This window comes from Nesoenas mayeri (genome assembly GCF_963082525.1).
Source record: "Nesoenas mayeri genome assembly, chromosome: Z".
NCBI classification, from domain to species: Eukaryota; Metazoa; Chordata; class Aves; order Columbiformes; family Columbidae; genus Nesoenas; species Nesoenas mayeri.
In genome coordinates this window covers 16,841,936-16,854,148 of record NC_137542.1, presented here as the reverse complement: position 1 = coordinate 16,854,148, position 12,213 = coordinate 16,841,936, and the positions used below count along the sequence as shown (strand labels likewise).

Below are 12,213 nucleotides of genomic sequence, written 5' to 3'. Positions count from 1 at the left end.
TCCTTTTATAAAAGAAAACTGGTCTTGGTTAAATTTGAAGAAACTCCTTATTTAGAATTACGGGCTTTGGTACAATGTGAGCATCAGACTGAGGAAGGGCACTACACTAGGGTTACTAACAGAAGGCACTGCAATTAATACATGTATGTATGTATGGTATTTTACACATTCACATGAGAAAGTGAAATCTAAAAAATGCTAGAAGGAGAGTGAAAAATATGTGTGCCAGCAGGTTTACAAGTGTAAACATTCCTCATAGTAACAAAAGTAATTTTCACAGAATAGAAGATAAATGCTGTATCACTTAGGCCTCTGGCTGATGCAGTATTTAGAATGAGCTTAGTCAGCGAGTGTCTGTTGAAAGCATACAGGGGGTAACACAAACTCATCCTCTGAAATTACCTCCACCATTGTGCATCATAATTAAGGTAGCAACCTTGTCACGGTGGTTTCTGTCTGTCTCAGGGTGGGCAGAGGAGATATGCAGAAGATGCATCTGGATATCCCAATGTATATGCTGTGCTAAGACTTCACTGAATTTCTAAACTTCACAATCCGTGTAAGGTTAAACAAGAGAAACTATATCCCAGACAAAGACACTTTTTGGCTAGAAAGCACCAGATCCAGTCACATTTCTAAATTGGAGAAACAATATATTTGCAATGAATATGCAGCAATGGGGCTGCCTTCCTCTCCCTGAATTACCACTTTCATTTAATGCTGAAGGATTCACAGAAAAGGAAACTGCAATCAACTTGAAAAAGAAACTGCTTCCTTTTTTGTATTGTCACATGCAAAAGTGAACAGTGCTTATTTTTAACAAAAAAACCCCTGCAATACTAAAATCGGTTGTGCTAAATGGGTGTTAAAAGATTGTCTATGAGAGAATTGCATATCAAGACTTTATCTAACAAAAGCATTCCAGATCACTTACAGTGACCCTCATTATTTATTTCTTGACACTCCTCAATTTTTAGTGCTCCTGTAAATTTGGGATTCAATTTTGGAAACCATACGGGACCTTCAATACATGCACAGGTTCTGTGGATCTTGAGGTTAAGTAACTGTCTTCTCTCTTATTACTCCTCGTTTTTATAACATTATGTGTAACAGTTAATCACACATGGGCAGAAAACAAAGAAAACTAATCAGAACCCAGGTAGCTGTGGTTTGAGGAGATTGGTCCTCAGTGAAACCTGAGACAACATAATGTAAATTGCTGACGGTGAAGCTAGAATAGCTTTTACGTTGACTAACGTATTCCTCTAAGCTGAATGCATGTTATTACTTTTATAAACAATGTTAATACAAACCTAAAAGTAAAGGATTCCGGTGACTTGTATGATACGCCTCAAACCCAGTCTAAGATGCTCACCTTTAAAAATAATCTCTACTCCAAGGGAGAATGGATGACCCTAAACTGAGAGATGCAGAAGTACTTCAAAACCTGCAGAGTCCGGCCGAGTACTGCGCTTGCTGGGATGGATGACAGAGATGTTCTCGCTGTCACTGCCTCACATCTGCCCAAGAATTTAGACACCAGCAATCGTGTCTGTCACAGACACTGCACAAGAACGACCCTGAGTACCTGCTCCTCAGTGAGTGGCACCAGCCACAGAGGATGACAGAGTGGGGACAGTGCTGGAGGGACCCCAGAACCAGTTTCATTCTTTGCTGTTTGCTTGTTTAGCTGACGGCTGTCTTAAAATTCTGTATCTGTTTAAAATGTAAGAAGCAGCAAGCAAGGTAGAAGTAAGTTTTAAGCACAACACTGGGAAGAAGAACAAGAAGGTGCAGGAAGCTTACTGCACAGCAGCATTACTTTTTACATGTGTCACCAGTCTCCTAAGTACAATTGCCTCCTATGCTATACCTGCATATTTAGTTCTATGTTAGGTAAGGAATGTTCAATGCAACTAAACTTCTATAGGTTTACCTGGTGTGCATTCATTTGTACACATATTGAGATTAAAACTTCCATGTAGTCAAATTGTTAGCTGTTTATACATTTGTAGTGGACTGGTCAGCCCATTACCATCATTTTTGTCACAGTAACTTGCCTCCAAGCAACAAATTTAAAGCAGGTAGTCAAGAGATGCTGTATTTCTTGCTTATGACCTTATGGATTTAGTACGATTGTCTTTCATAGTCCACAGTAATTGTAGTTGAATTAGGCTAAATGACTACTAAATTGTTTTTGAAAGATCAATATGCCCTCTTCTGATTTTGCATTTAAGGAGAGGGGAAAGGACAACAGCTGATTCATTAGGAAAACACATTCATATATACAAATAGGAAATCTGGCATTTAAATACAAAATCAGTTTTTCTCCAAATCTCTTATTTTATAATAGCTTATCTTCATCCACCTGTATTTATCTAAAATTAGTCAAGAAGACATCAGATGCTAGACTGCACTCAAGAGAAAATCAGCAGTCTAATAACACAATTTTGTTTTGTTCAGATTTTCCATTGCTTTCAGTTTTATTGAGTGACAGAAGCAGTCACCAGTTTGACTTCAATACCATCCACCTCCCTCACACTCCTAGGTGACTTTATACCTTGAAATGCATGCTGAAGTATTACCTCTGGACACTGAGGTCTTGTTTATCCACAGAGCAAAACCAGATCAGGCAACAGTAGTTACAGCTTTGCTGCAACAATCTGTTCATATATCTCAGAGCTGGAATAAGGGAAGTCATACTCCCAGCATACTCAAACTTTCAGAATTCTGCAGAAAGTGCAGGAAAAGCACACCAATTAATGGGGAGTTATTTCTAACGTTTTAAAAAACCAAGCTATTTTACTAAATAAAAATCATCCATTCAGACACATATATTCAGCAGAAGATGACAACAACTATACAGATGTCCCAGGAACAATCAGGCCACCCCATCTAGAAGCATGTATTTAATATGCTGCATAAAACTAATAGCAATTTGCCACTAGGCAGCATGCATTGTATTTGAACCCGTTTATCTTCTACATTATTTTGATACCCAGAATGAACACAGTGCTCATTTGTTCCATATATTTATCTGATCCTAACTGTCCATTTTGATTTGCCAGTGTTCAGCACCTTTAAAAACCAAGCAACACCCATCCTCATAGACAAAAATGCCATCTGAAGGTATTTAGTGCCCTCCCAGCTTCTTTCGTAAGGTCTCTCCTGACTTTATCTAGAGGAATAAAATATTAAATGCGTGTTTAAAATTTCTTTCATTTTGCCTTCTGCCAAAGTAGCGTTAGATCACATTATATCTAGCATCAGCTCCAGTAATCCTGCTGTTACTCAGTAAATAAAGTGCTAAGCATGGGCTCTGCAAACATGCATGCTCCCACTCCCTGTGCAAAGACCAGTCTGCAGGCTCTAATCCAGCATGTATAGTTACGTGCACATGCTGTGCTCGTACTAAGCCCTGTGTTTATTCCTATTCATAGCACCCAGCGGTTTATTACAGGACAACACTTTGGCCACCATTTAATATGTAAATGCTTTGCAGCAAATACATATACTGTGCACATTGTGGAAAAAAAGCAGACCAGGCTGGTGGAAAGTGAAATGGCTAGGTGTGTGCAAAACACTGGCCCAGAGCCTCTTCCTTTTGCCATCAATAGGAGTGTTGTCCTGTTTCACTGAAGGCAGAACGAGCTTGTCTTAGGTTTTCTAACAGATTTATGAAAAAGAGCCCAACATAGTAACCTGAAAGTCTTTCAGTAACAATCTGCCTTTGCTCAAGTTATAAAATTGAGAGGATTACTATTTGGGATGCAGTTTCTAAGTCGTATCTGCTTTCTAGCATACTTCAAATGTATCAGCCCAAAAGAATGAAGTGTAAAGCTATCAGCCTATCTAACAGATGGGATCAAATTCTGCTCTCAGTTCATGCTTTGATACTCATATGGCAGTAGAATTGCACAGGGACACTCAAACTTGTAGTAACCGAGGCAGGTATCAGTAGTAACTCCTTATTCACTGCTGTAGCTGCTCCTCAGTGTCTGTGCTTCCTAGCCAAATTCAGCAGCAGCTCCAGTGGGAGCTCCTGGACAAGCTCTTATTGCCGCCTTCAGTGTCGCAAATGCCATTCCCTGAAGCCACCACTTTCATCCACCTCCACGTAGGCACATGTTACCAGCAGCTGTACAGTAAATCCCTGTCGGTCGGTGTGCAGGAAGAGTTAAATCAGCACATTCAGCCCTTAATTGCAACTCTTTTCTCCTGTGGGACAAAAGCACAGGCCAGATGGAATGGGTTCCTCCGTCTAGACCTCAGGGTCTACGTGATGGACGACACTAGCATAAAACAAGCATGCACATACGGAGAGGACTGAATTCAGCTCCAAGAAACTCATGTGTCACCTCATTACAGCCAGCAGATTTCCATGATGAAAAGTTCAAGTCACAATGAGACAAATGGGAGAGTTTTCTCTCTTTTTTTTTGTGAGAGTTCCACCAGGTCATAATTAAGAGCAACATTTAGCCTAGCACAAATTAGTGATTGGTAAAACCAAAATGCAACCACAAGCACAGACTCTTTCTCCACTCTGCTTACCACCTAATCCTCTTCGGTGTGAAAGCTGGTCTGGAAATTGCATAAAAGCTGCCCTTCTGGTGAGATTTCCAGAGTTTTTAGGTAACAACTCTGCCAGACACACCACAAAAGCAGACTCTGTTACAGTATGTTGATAAGTCTGTTTCCACTCCTAGGAAAAGCCAGATGGTACAGAGGTGTGTGATAGTAATTTCTAAACCCCAAAAATTTTTTAAAAACCCAGAATAGTTGTGGTTAGTTTAAGGATCAAATTCAGGTCAGTTCCACTTTATCCAGACTGATTCACTCCTCACTATTAATATTCTCTTGCCAACAATGTGCTTGCTGCTGTGAAATCCTCAAAAAGGAGTTTAACTTCAGGAGTTTAAGTGCAGACACAGAGCAGCAAGATGTACTAAGTAGCTAAGAAAGGAGTAAAACTCATGGAATGACTTTTTCTTACCTTTCTTAAAAAAAAAAAAAATAAATAAATCATCAAGAAACCAACCAAGAACCAAATTCAAGCTCTCACAAAATAGAAAACGAACATTCTTTTTCAGTTTATCTAAATTTAATTGCAGACTTTGAACTGCACACTGGCTTTGGGTATTTCAAAAAGCAGTATTTACATGAAGAAAGTATCATGCCAAAAAGCAGGAAGTGATGCTCCATTAATATTCATTACATGCCAACACTCAAAAAAAAGGAAAGAAAATGTAAGCTGCCAAGTTTATTTTGGCAAAGCTATATGACATGATTTGTATTCAAAGCAAAATTTAGAAAAATGGCTTTAAATAAATGTAAATCCCTTTAAAATTGAAATAAAAAACAACACATAAAACAGAAGGAAAAAACACTTTTGAGTTTTAGCCTTTTTTCAATGCTCAACTGTACGTACGCAGTGATTAGTGAAGTACATCATCACAAAGGATCTACCAGTTTGATAGATGCACTTTTTCCCATATTTATAACAAAGAACTTAATTTGTTCAGTTACCAATAAGATATGAGTTAATAATATTAATATTTTTTCCCCTCCCACTTATTTAAAAAAAAAATATATATATATATATCTCGACATAATTTTTAAATGTGTGACAAAGCCAAGTACAGGGAATAATCCCAGTTTTCCTAAGCAAAGACCAAACTACACAAGAAGATGGCAGTGGCCTTCAGCATGGTGTTAGCATACTTCTGAGAAACAAAAACACTGATTCATTGCCTGGCTGGGTCAGCTGCAGGAAGGGGGCCAGTGATGTCTGTACTGCACAGTGGAATGAATGCCATGCAGAAATTCCTAAAACTCTTCTGCACAGCTTCACAAAACGAATGAATCCAAGCAGTGCTCCACACACGTTTGGCCACAATGCTTCTAGCACTTGAGTAAGTTTGTATAAAAGCAGGCTAGGTATCTCCCAGCAGCACAGGACAGAGGGCTCGTCTCATACTGTGAGATGCCCCAGTGGTACACAGCTCAAAAAATTCAGTCTAGCAGGGAAGACAAGGTTCTGTCCTCAAAACAGAAACTGGGAGCCTCTGTTGATTCTTGTTTAAAATTTCACCTACTGATTGCAGCAGCTAGAAAAACACAGACATTTCTGAAGCCAAACCTGAAGAAGAGGAACAGGCCCTCACATGACTGTATGAAGATGTTGTTTCTAGTCCTGTTCCACTGACTTCTGGAGTGACTTAATGTATCTTCTCAGTTCCTCTACCTTTCAACCACAATTAACAGCTCAGGAAGAGAACCTGAGAATTAACTCTATGAAAGAGAAATTCTGAAATTAGGAGAAGGCAGGAGAGCCGCCATTTATGTTGGGGAGAAAAGTCCTAAAAAGCTACATCTAGACTGCTGCTGTCTGTGCTCTTCTTGTGCTCTCCTCCCATTTCCCCCACCCCAAACAAATTCTGCTCTTTTCTGATGTCTTAAGGAAGCCTGAGATTTACCTTGTGCCAGCAGGCAGGGGAAAATGAGGTGAGAGGGACACGAGCTACAGTGCCAGCAAAGGCATCGTCTCTGGCTACGCAAAGGGTGTGTCCTCTTCCCCAAATGCCTCTGTCTGCAGAGAGCAAACCACACACCTCCTGGCAGCCAGTCCAGAGCTGTCCCCACCCTTCCCAGGGGAGCCGGGCAGGCTGGTCACAGACAGGTAGCCCTGGGGCTGGTGACACGAAGCAGGGTGTAAGGTGGGGACAGGGAGCAGAAGGACAAGACAAGCGAGCAGCGGGTGCAGATGAGTCCCAGGAGGCAAGCTTTGAGGGAAGGAGGAGTTCATTAGGCAGGGAGGGACAGCAGAGGCCTTATTTGAAAGCTGTTTCCACCTATTTAGGAGAAATTACCATGCTGAATTCAGACTGACTGAAAAAAAACCCCATGCATGGTGGCAGGCACAGGTACCTACTGCCAGACTTGGAAATAAGGGCAACTGAGGACCAGGGCTGAGGAACTGGAGAAACACTGCAGCATTGGAGGGTATGTATGACAGAGCTGGGGTGCACAAGTAAGTTCAGAGATGTTTTCAACCAAATAGCAGAGAGGAGGTCTCATCTGTATAATCACTGCTTTGGAAGCCACTGTTGGCAGGTATTCATACACTCATATGCATGTACTATTATACTTTTCTAAATTATCATTCAAGCCTGTTAGTATAGCAGTTTAAAATGCACCTTTCAGTTGTGAGCATATATGATAATATTCTTCACCTCATTTAAAAATCTCTTCCCTTTTCTGAAACAATGGTCCCATTCAATAAGGACTAAAAAGATGAAAAGCAGATGCTTCCTAGTGGACTGGCAAAACTGATAACTCAGAAGGCATCTCACTCACCTAATTAGCAAGTAGGACAGTATCTAATATTTAATAGATAGTAATAATATTAAATGCTACTAAAAGAAACATATAAGTCCAGCAGCTCTGTAAATTCACCGTTAGTGTCAGCATCAAAATTCAATACTGTCAAAGGGAATCCCAGCAGATGAGAAGAACAGACCTACACAATTCTCCCAAAATAAAATTGCCACTTCTGCCATTTTTCTGATACTTTCTGGGGGTGCTGGTCAGGCACAGTTTTTGAAGTCAAATGAGACTCTGGGTCTATGCCAGGATGTTCCTTTTTCCTAAATCTTAAATACTTGACATGCTTTGGGAAATCACTGCCCATGAGAAAGTGATGACTTTTAAAGTGTTTAGTCAGTACAAGGAGAAGTTGCAAAGCTACCCCAATCCCTTGTAAAACTTCAAGGGAGTAAAAATATGCGTAAAAAGTCAGAATAACTGACAGGTAGTAGAAAGAAGGAAAAGATGAAGGAGAACATTGAGTCAGATGTAAAGAAAGAAAACAGGGGAGGGAAGAGACAAAAGCAGAAGGGAGAGGAGAGAAAGAAATAAAACAAGAGAACTAGTGGCAAAGATGCAAACAAGAAAAACTGAAAAATATGTTAGAGGGAAAGGACATAACTACTGGCCTTTCAAATTTAGAAGAATTTAAACTATGGTATGTCAAGGGGTAAGTATACATTTTTGAGAGTAGTGGGCATAATAGCACACTGATTGGTTTGCTACAGGCCTGCAAAGATCACATGTGAAAACATGCCATGGCGCAACATATGCATCCATCTTATTGAAATACAGACAGACATTCAACACCAAAAGATGAAGTATGACATTCATTTTAATGATTTCTAGGGTAAATACCCCCAAACACAAACATCCCTTTCAATTACTTTTACCAGCATCCTCAATGTACACGTTACCTTAATGATTAGCAGTTTAAGAAATTTAAGAAAACATTATATACAGGACAGAAGTGTGTTGCTTTCATTCTTACTCATTTTAACTACTAAAAATCTCCTGATTTTTGCAGGAACACAAAGTATGGATATAAAAAATGAAGCAACATGGAACTAACTCTCTGAGGAATCACTCCTCACAGAACAGTAAGTTTTTAAGAAGCAAAGACTTAAGCAAAACTTCTCAAAACTCCACATGCATGAAACCTGTCAACATGGAGAGCAGATGGGGCAAATCGACTCCACAACCCACTAGATTAAGTCAGAAGACCCCCTAGCTCTATTGTACAAATGGAAGAAAGTCAGACAAAGCCATATTTTCACTCCCACTTGTGTTCAGGGCAAGACGAAAAGTGTAAAGTATTTATTCTACTAAATCAATTATAATAACTTACCAAACTAATTAATATGATTTTAAAAAAAAAAAAATGTTGCCAACCTATCTGATTATGCCTCCAAAAGAAACAATACTTATGCAATTCCGGAGCCTACATAGCTATCTTTTTACACTTCCACAAGTTCTGAATCCATGTATCTACTTCCACCAACTTTGACGGAAAGGCAGACTTCGTGAAGGTACTTCATTCTTACAATATGGTTGTACAAATCATGACCTGGAAGCTGTATGCAGCCCCAAAAACCTTTTGCTTTGGCCTGCCAGGTATTTATAGCCAGGGCATTCCATCACACTTACTGAACAGTGAAGAGGTAGCAGCCAGCAGCTCCTGCCTAGTCACAGCACACCTCTTATTAAGCCAAGTAAAGGTAGCTCTGGATTACAAGAGTGCTGCAGAAGGTGAGCTGGAGGGGAAACTTGGGGGAAGATTAGAGATCCCTAATAATTTTCAATGCTAAGAATAAAGCTGTAGGAGATCTGGTTTCACTAATGCTGCTGTTTACTCAACTGTCTGCCTACTACAAATATTTCAAATTTGTATTTTCAACCCACGACAACTCTGAAAAAAAAAAATAACTCTTTCTATTTGTGTCAAGCCTGGAATTAATAATTTCTGTACATCTAAGAACTCAAAATCCCCCAAACTTCATCTAACAAGAATGGTAAAATAAATTAACTGAGTACATGACGTTGTACAGGTTCTTTGCCAGACATCAACAAGATCTGAGAGTATTCAGATGTATTTCTGAGTACTGTGCAAAAAAGGTAAATATAACTGAAGGATCAGACATGTTAAAATCAGATTTGAAAGGGCACACTATAAAATAGAAAGATTTGCAGACTTTTATAGGACATGTTTATGTAAGTTTTAGGTGCTATTTTCCAAAAGGTTTGTTTAAGAAATATTTCACCAGGAGGTTACTTGGTAGCAACACCTGGTTAAGCTCTTTCCTTGGTATTGCAACCGAAATCCACCAATGCTACTGAGCCCATCAATATCACATACAGTTCAGATTTTCACAGATCTGTAGACAAATCCTGAGCTGTTAGGCAAATCGATCTCTAAGGATGACAACTGACCAGGACATGAATCAAGACAAATTTTCATACAGTCAGTTTTCATGAAGTGATTAACTAAATACAATCATCGTGGTTCAGTTCGTTAAGTCCTGGAGTTATTCATTCTCATTTTTCCTGGTTCTCAGATGCTTTTAACAACTACAAAACATAAATGGAATGGCCTATTATATTTAATGACAAGCCCACTCTTCTTTGCAGCAATTTTATTAATCTAATAAAAACCTATGGACATGTCACTCCACAGACAGTAAAAGGAGATGCTAAAAATAATGAAATCATGACATTTACCATAGTCTTCAGAATTTAAACTATGTCTAAAAAATTGAGAAGATCAGTAAAAAGAATTTTAAAATCATGTTAACAGCTAAGTATTTTCAGACACACACACACAAAATTTTAAAAAGGTAAAGTTAACTTCAAAACTCACAGGTGTCCTACTGAAAACAAGTGAAAAGGATAAAAGCCTTAGAACTGGGGAAGTTAGCCCCTACTCATTCAAATTGTATCAGTGTTACCATTGATTTCAATTACTACCTACAAAAGTACTGTATGGAAAAGCTGCACTTTAATAACCACACCATTGGGAGGAAAATAAAACACTAAAGTAAGAACTTCACATTACATACAGGACCTGGTCAAAAACTTTCTTTATATTGGTTTCAGTGGGCTCTGGATCAAGGCCATGTTGATTGCAGGCAGTGTGGTTCAATGACTAAGACAGCAAACTAAGGTTTCACTCCTAGCCTTCGTCATTCACTGGGTTCTGAGTCTTGGGAAAGCTAATAACTTATTGTGTCTCACTTTTTCCATCCATGTAATGGGAATAATTCTAATTCCCTTTATCAGTAAAGGGAACCAATACATTCAGACAAAAGGAGATAGACAAGAGCTAAATATTTACCTTGTCTAATTGTGAGACAAACCCCCTTATTTTTAATTTGAAATAAAAAATCCTGGAGTAGTAGGAACCTCAGCTGGCAACTTACGATCCACCTTACGTGGTAATCTTCGTGATAAGTCTCAGCTCTAAGATACATATGTGCACAGATGCGTGTGTGCATGAGAGTGTGGGAGACAGAGGCAGAAGACACTGTTGCTCACTAACTGTCACTCCACAAGATACTTAATTTGTTGTAATAAAGCAAAGAAAAAGTAGGTGTCAGTTAAACTGCCATTTCTGTCACACTTCTTCACAATACTGCTCATTTAATTACACTGTGGTTCTTCATACTTACTTAGTAAAAGCTTGCTTAGTTTTAGCATGGAAAACAATTTATGAAATTAGAGAAACAGACTGGACACAGCAGTTCATTTGTTGAGGCAATTATCCAGATCCTTGTCAAAAAGGAGAGAGAGTAACGACTGTGATGTGCAAAAAATGTTTCTAATTCTATGCTATAATACATACAATATGTCTGTGGTTGTGTTGGATTATGTTAATAAACTGCAGTCGAAATATATTTGTCACAACACAAGGGAAGGGTGCTATCAATTGTCTTGCCAGATATTTTAAATTAGTCACCAAAACGTCTAGCCAGCATTTCCTCTGACTCTCAGATGAAGGGAGAGGCTTATTGGACAGTTTTTCCTGTGGGACTAGACAGATTCTTCTAATGCTCAAGCATTTTGAATAATCTGGAAAATAACTGTAAAGTGAACTGCGGCACAGTTGCCTTTTTTAACAGACATGTACAATTCAACCCTGAACACAAACCCAGTGTTGTTTTTGGCTGGTTATCACTCAGAAATGAGTTTTCCTAATACTTCTTAGCAAAAATGGATAGGGGTTTTATTCTTTCTTTTGGGAAGAGTAAAGGGTATAAGGAGTGTGATATTGCTCAGCTAAAAGAGCAAACAAATAAAGGCAAATATGTAAGCACACAGTCCAGAAAACTTCAACTTTAAGAAAGAAAAAAGAGAGAAAATATTGAAAACAAAACACAGACTTGTTTGATATCTTATATAGATTCAGAAAGAAATCTACCATCTGGAAGAACACAGCCATTTCTATAACAACTTAGAAAGAGGGTAGCTTAAAGAAAGCTAGAACTCCAGAAATACTTTTATTACTAAGACTTTTACTGAAATTCATAACTTTTCATCATTTTAATATCTATCCTTTCTTGTAAAACATTAATCATTTATCCTACAACATAGTAATTTATAACATATAAATAATTTTCCAGCTACTTCTGAAAGCAGAAAAATGCAAACTTCATATTATTTAAACTGAAAATGCAACAACCAGTTTACTTTCTTCAGCTAGACACTTCACCCTTCAGAAGATACTGCTGTAGACTCTTCACTACAAACCTTGTTTTGTTGGACAAAAACTGTGAAAAGAGAAGACCTAGCACACAGGAGACAAAGCAAAAATGCCATCCAAATACAGATCATGAATCCTGAGCATGTTACAAA

The 12,213-nt window shown here is 38.6% G+C and overlaps 1 protein-coding gene across 1 annotated transcript in view; it reads right to left on the bottom strand.

Moving 5' to 3' along the window:
* The window catches only part of BNC2 (basonuclin zinc finger protein 2), a gene marked incomplete at both ends in the record, with an annotated part of 230,217 nt that overhangs the window by 123,769 nt on the left and 94,235 nt on the right, over positions 1-12,213 (bottom strand).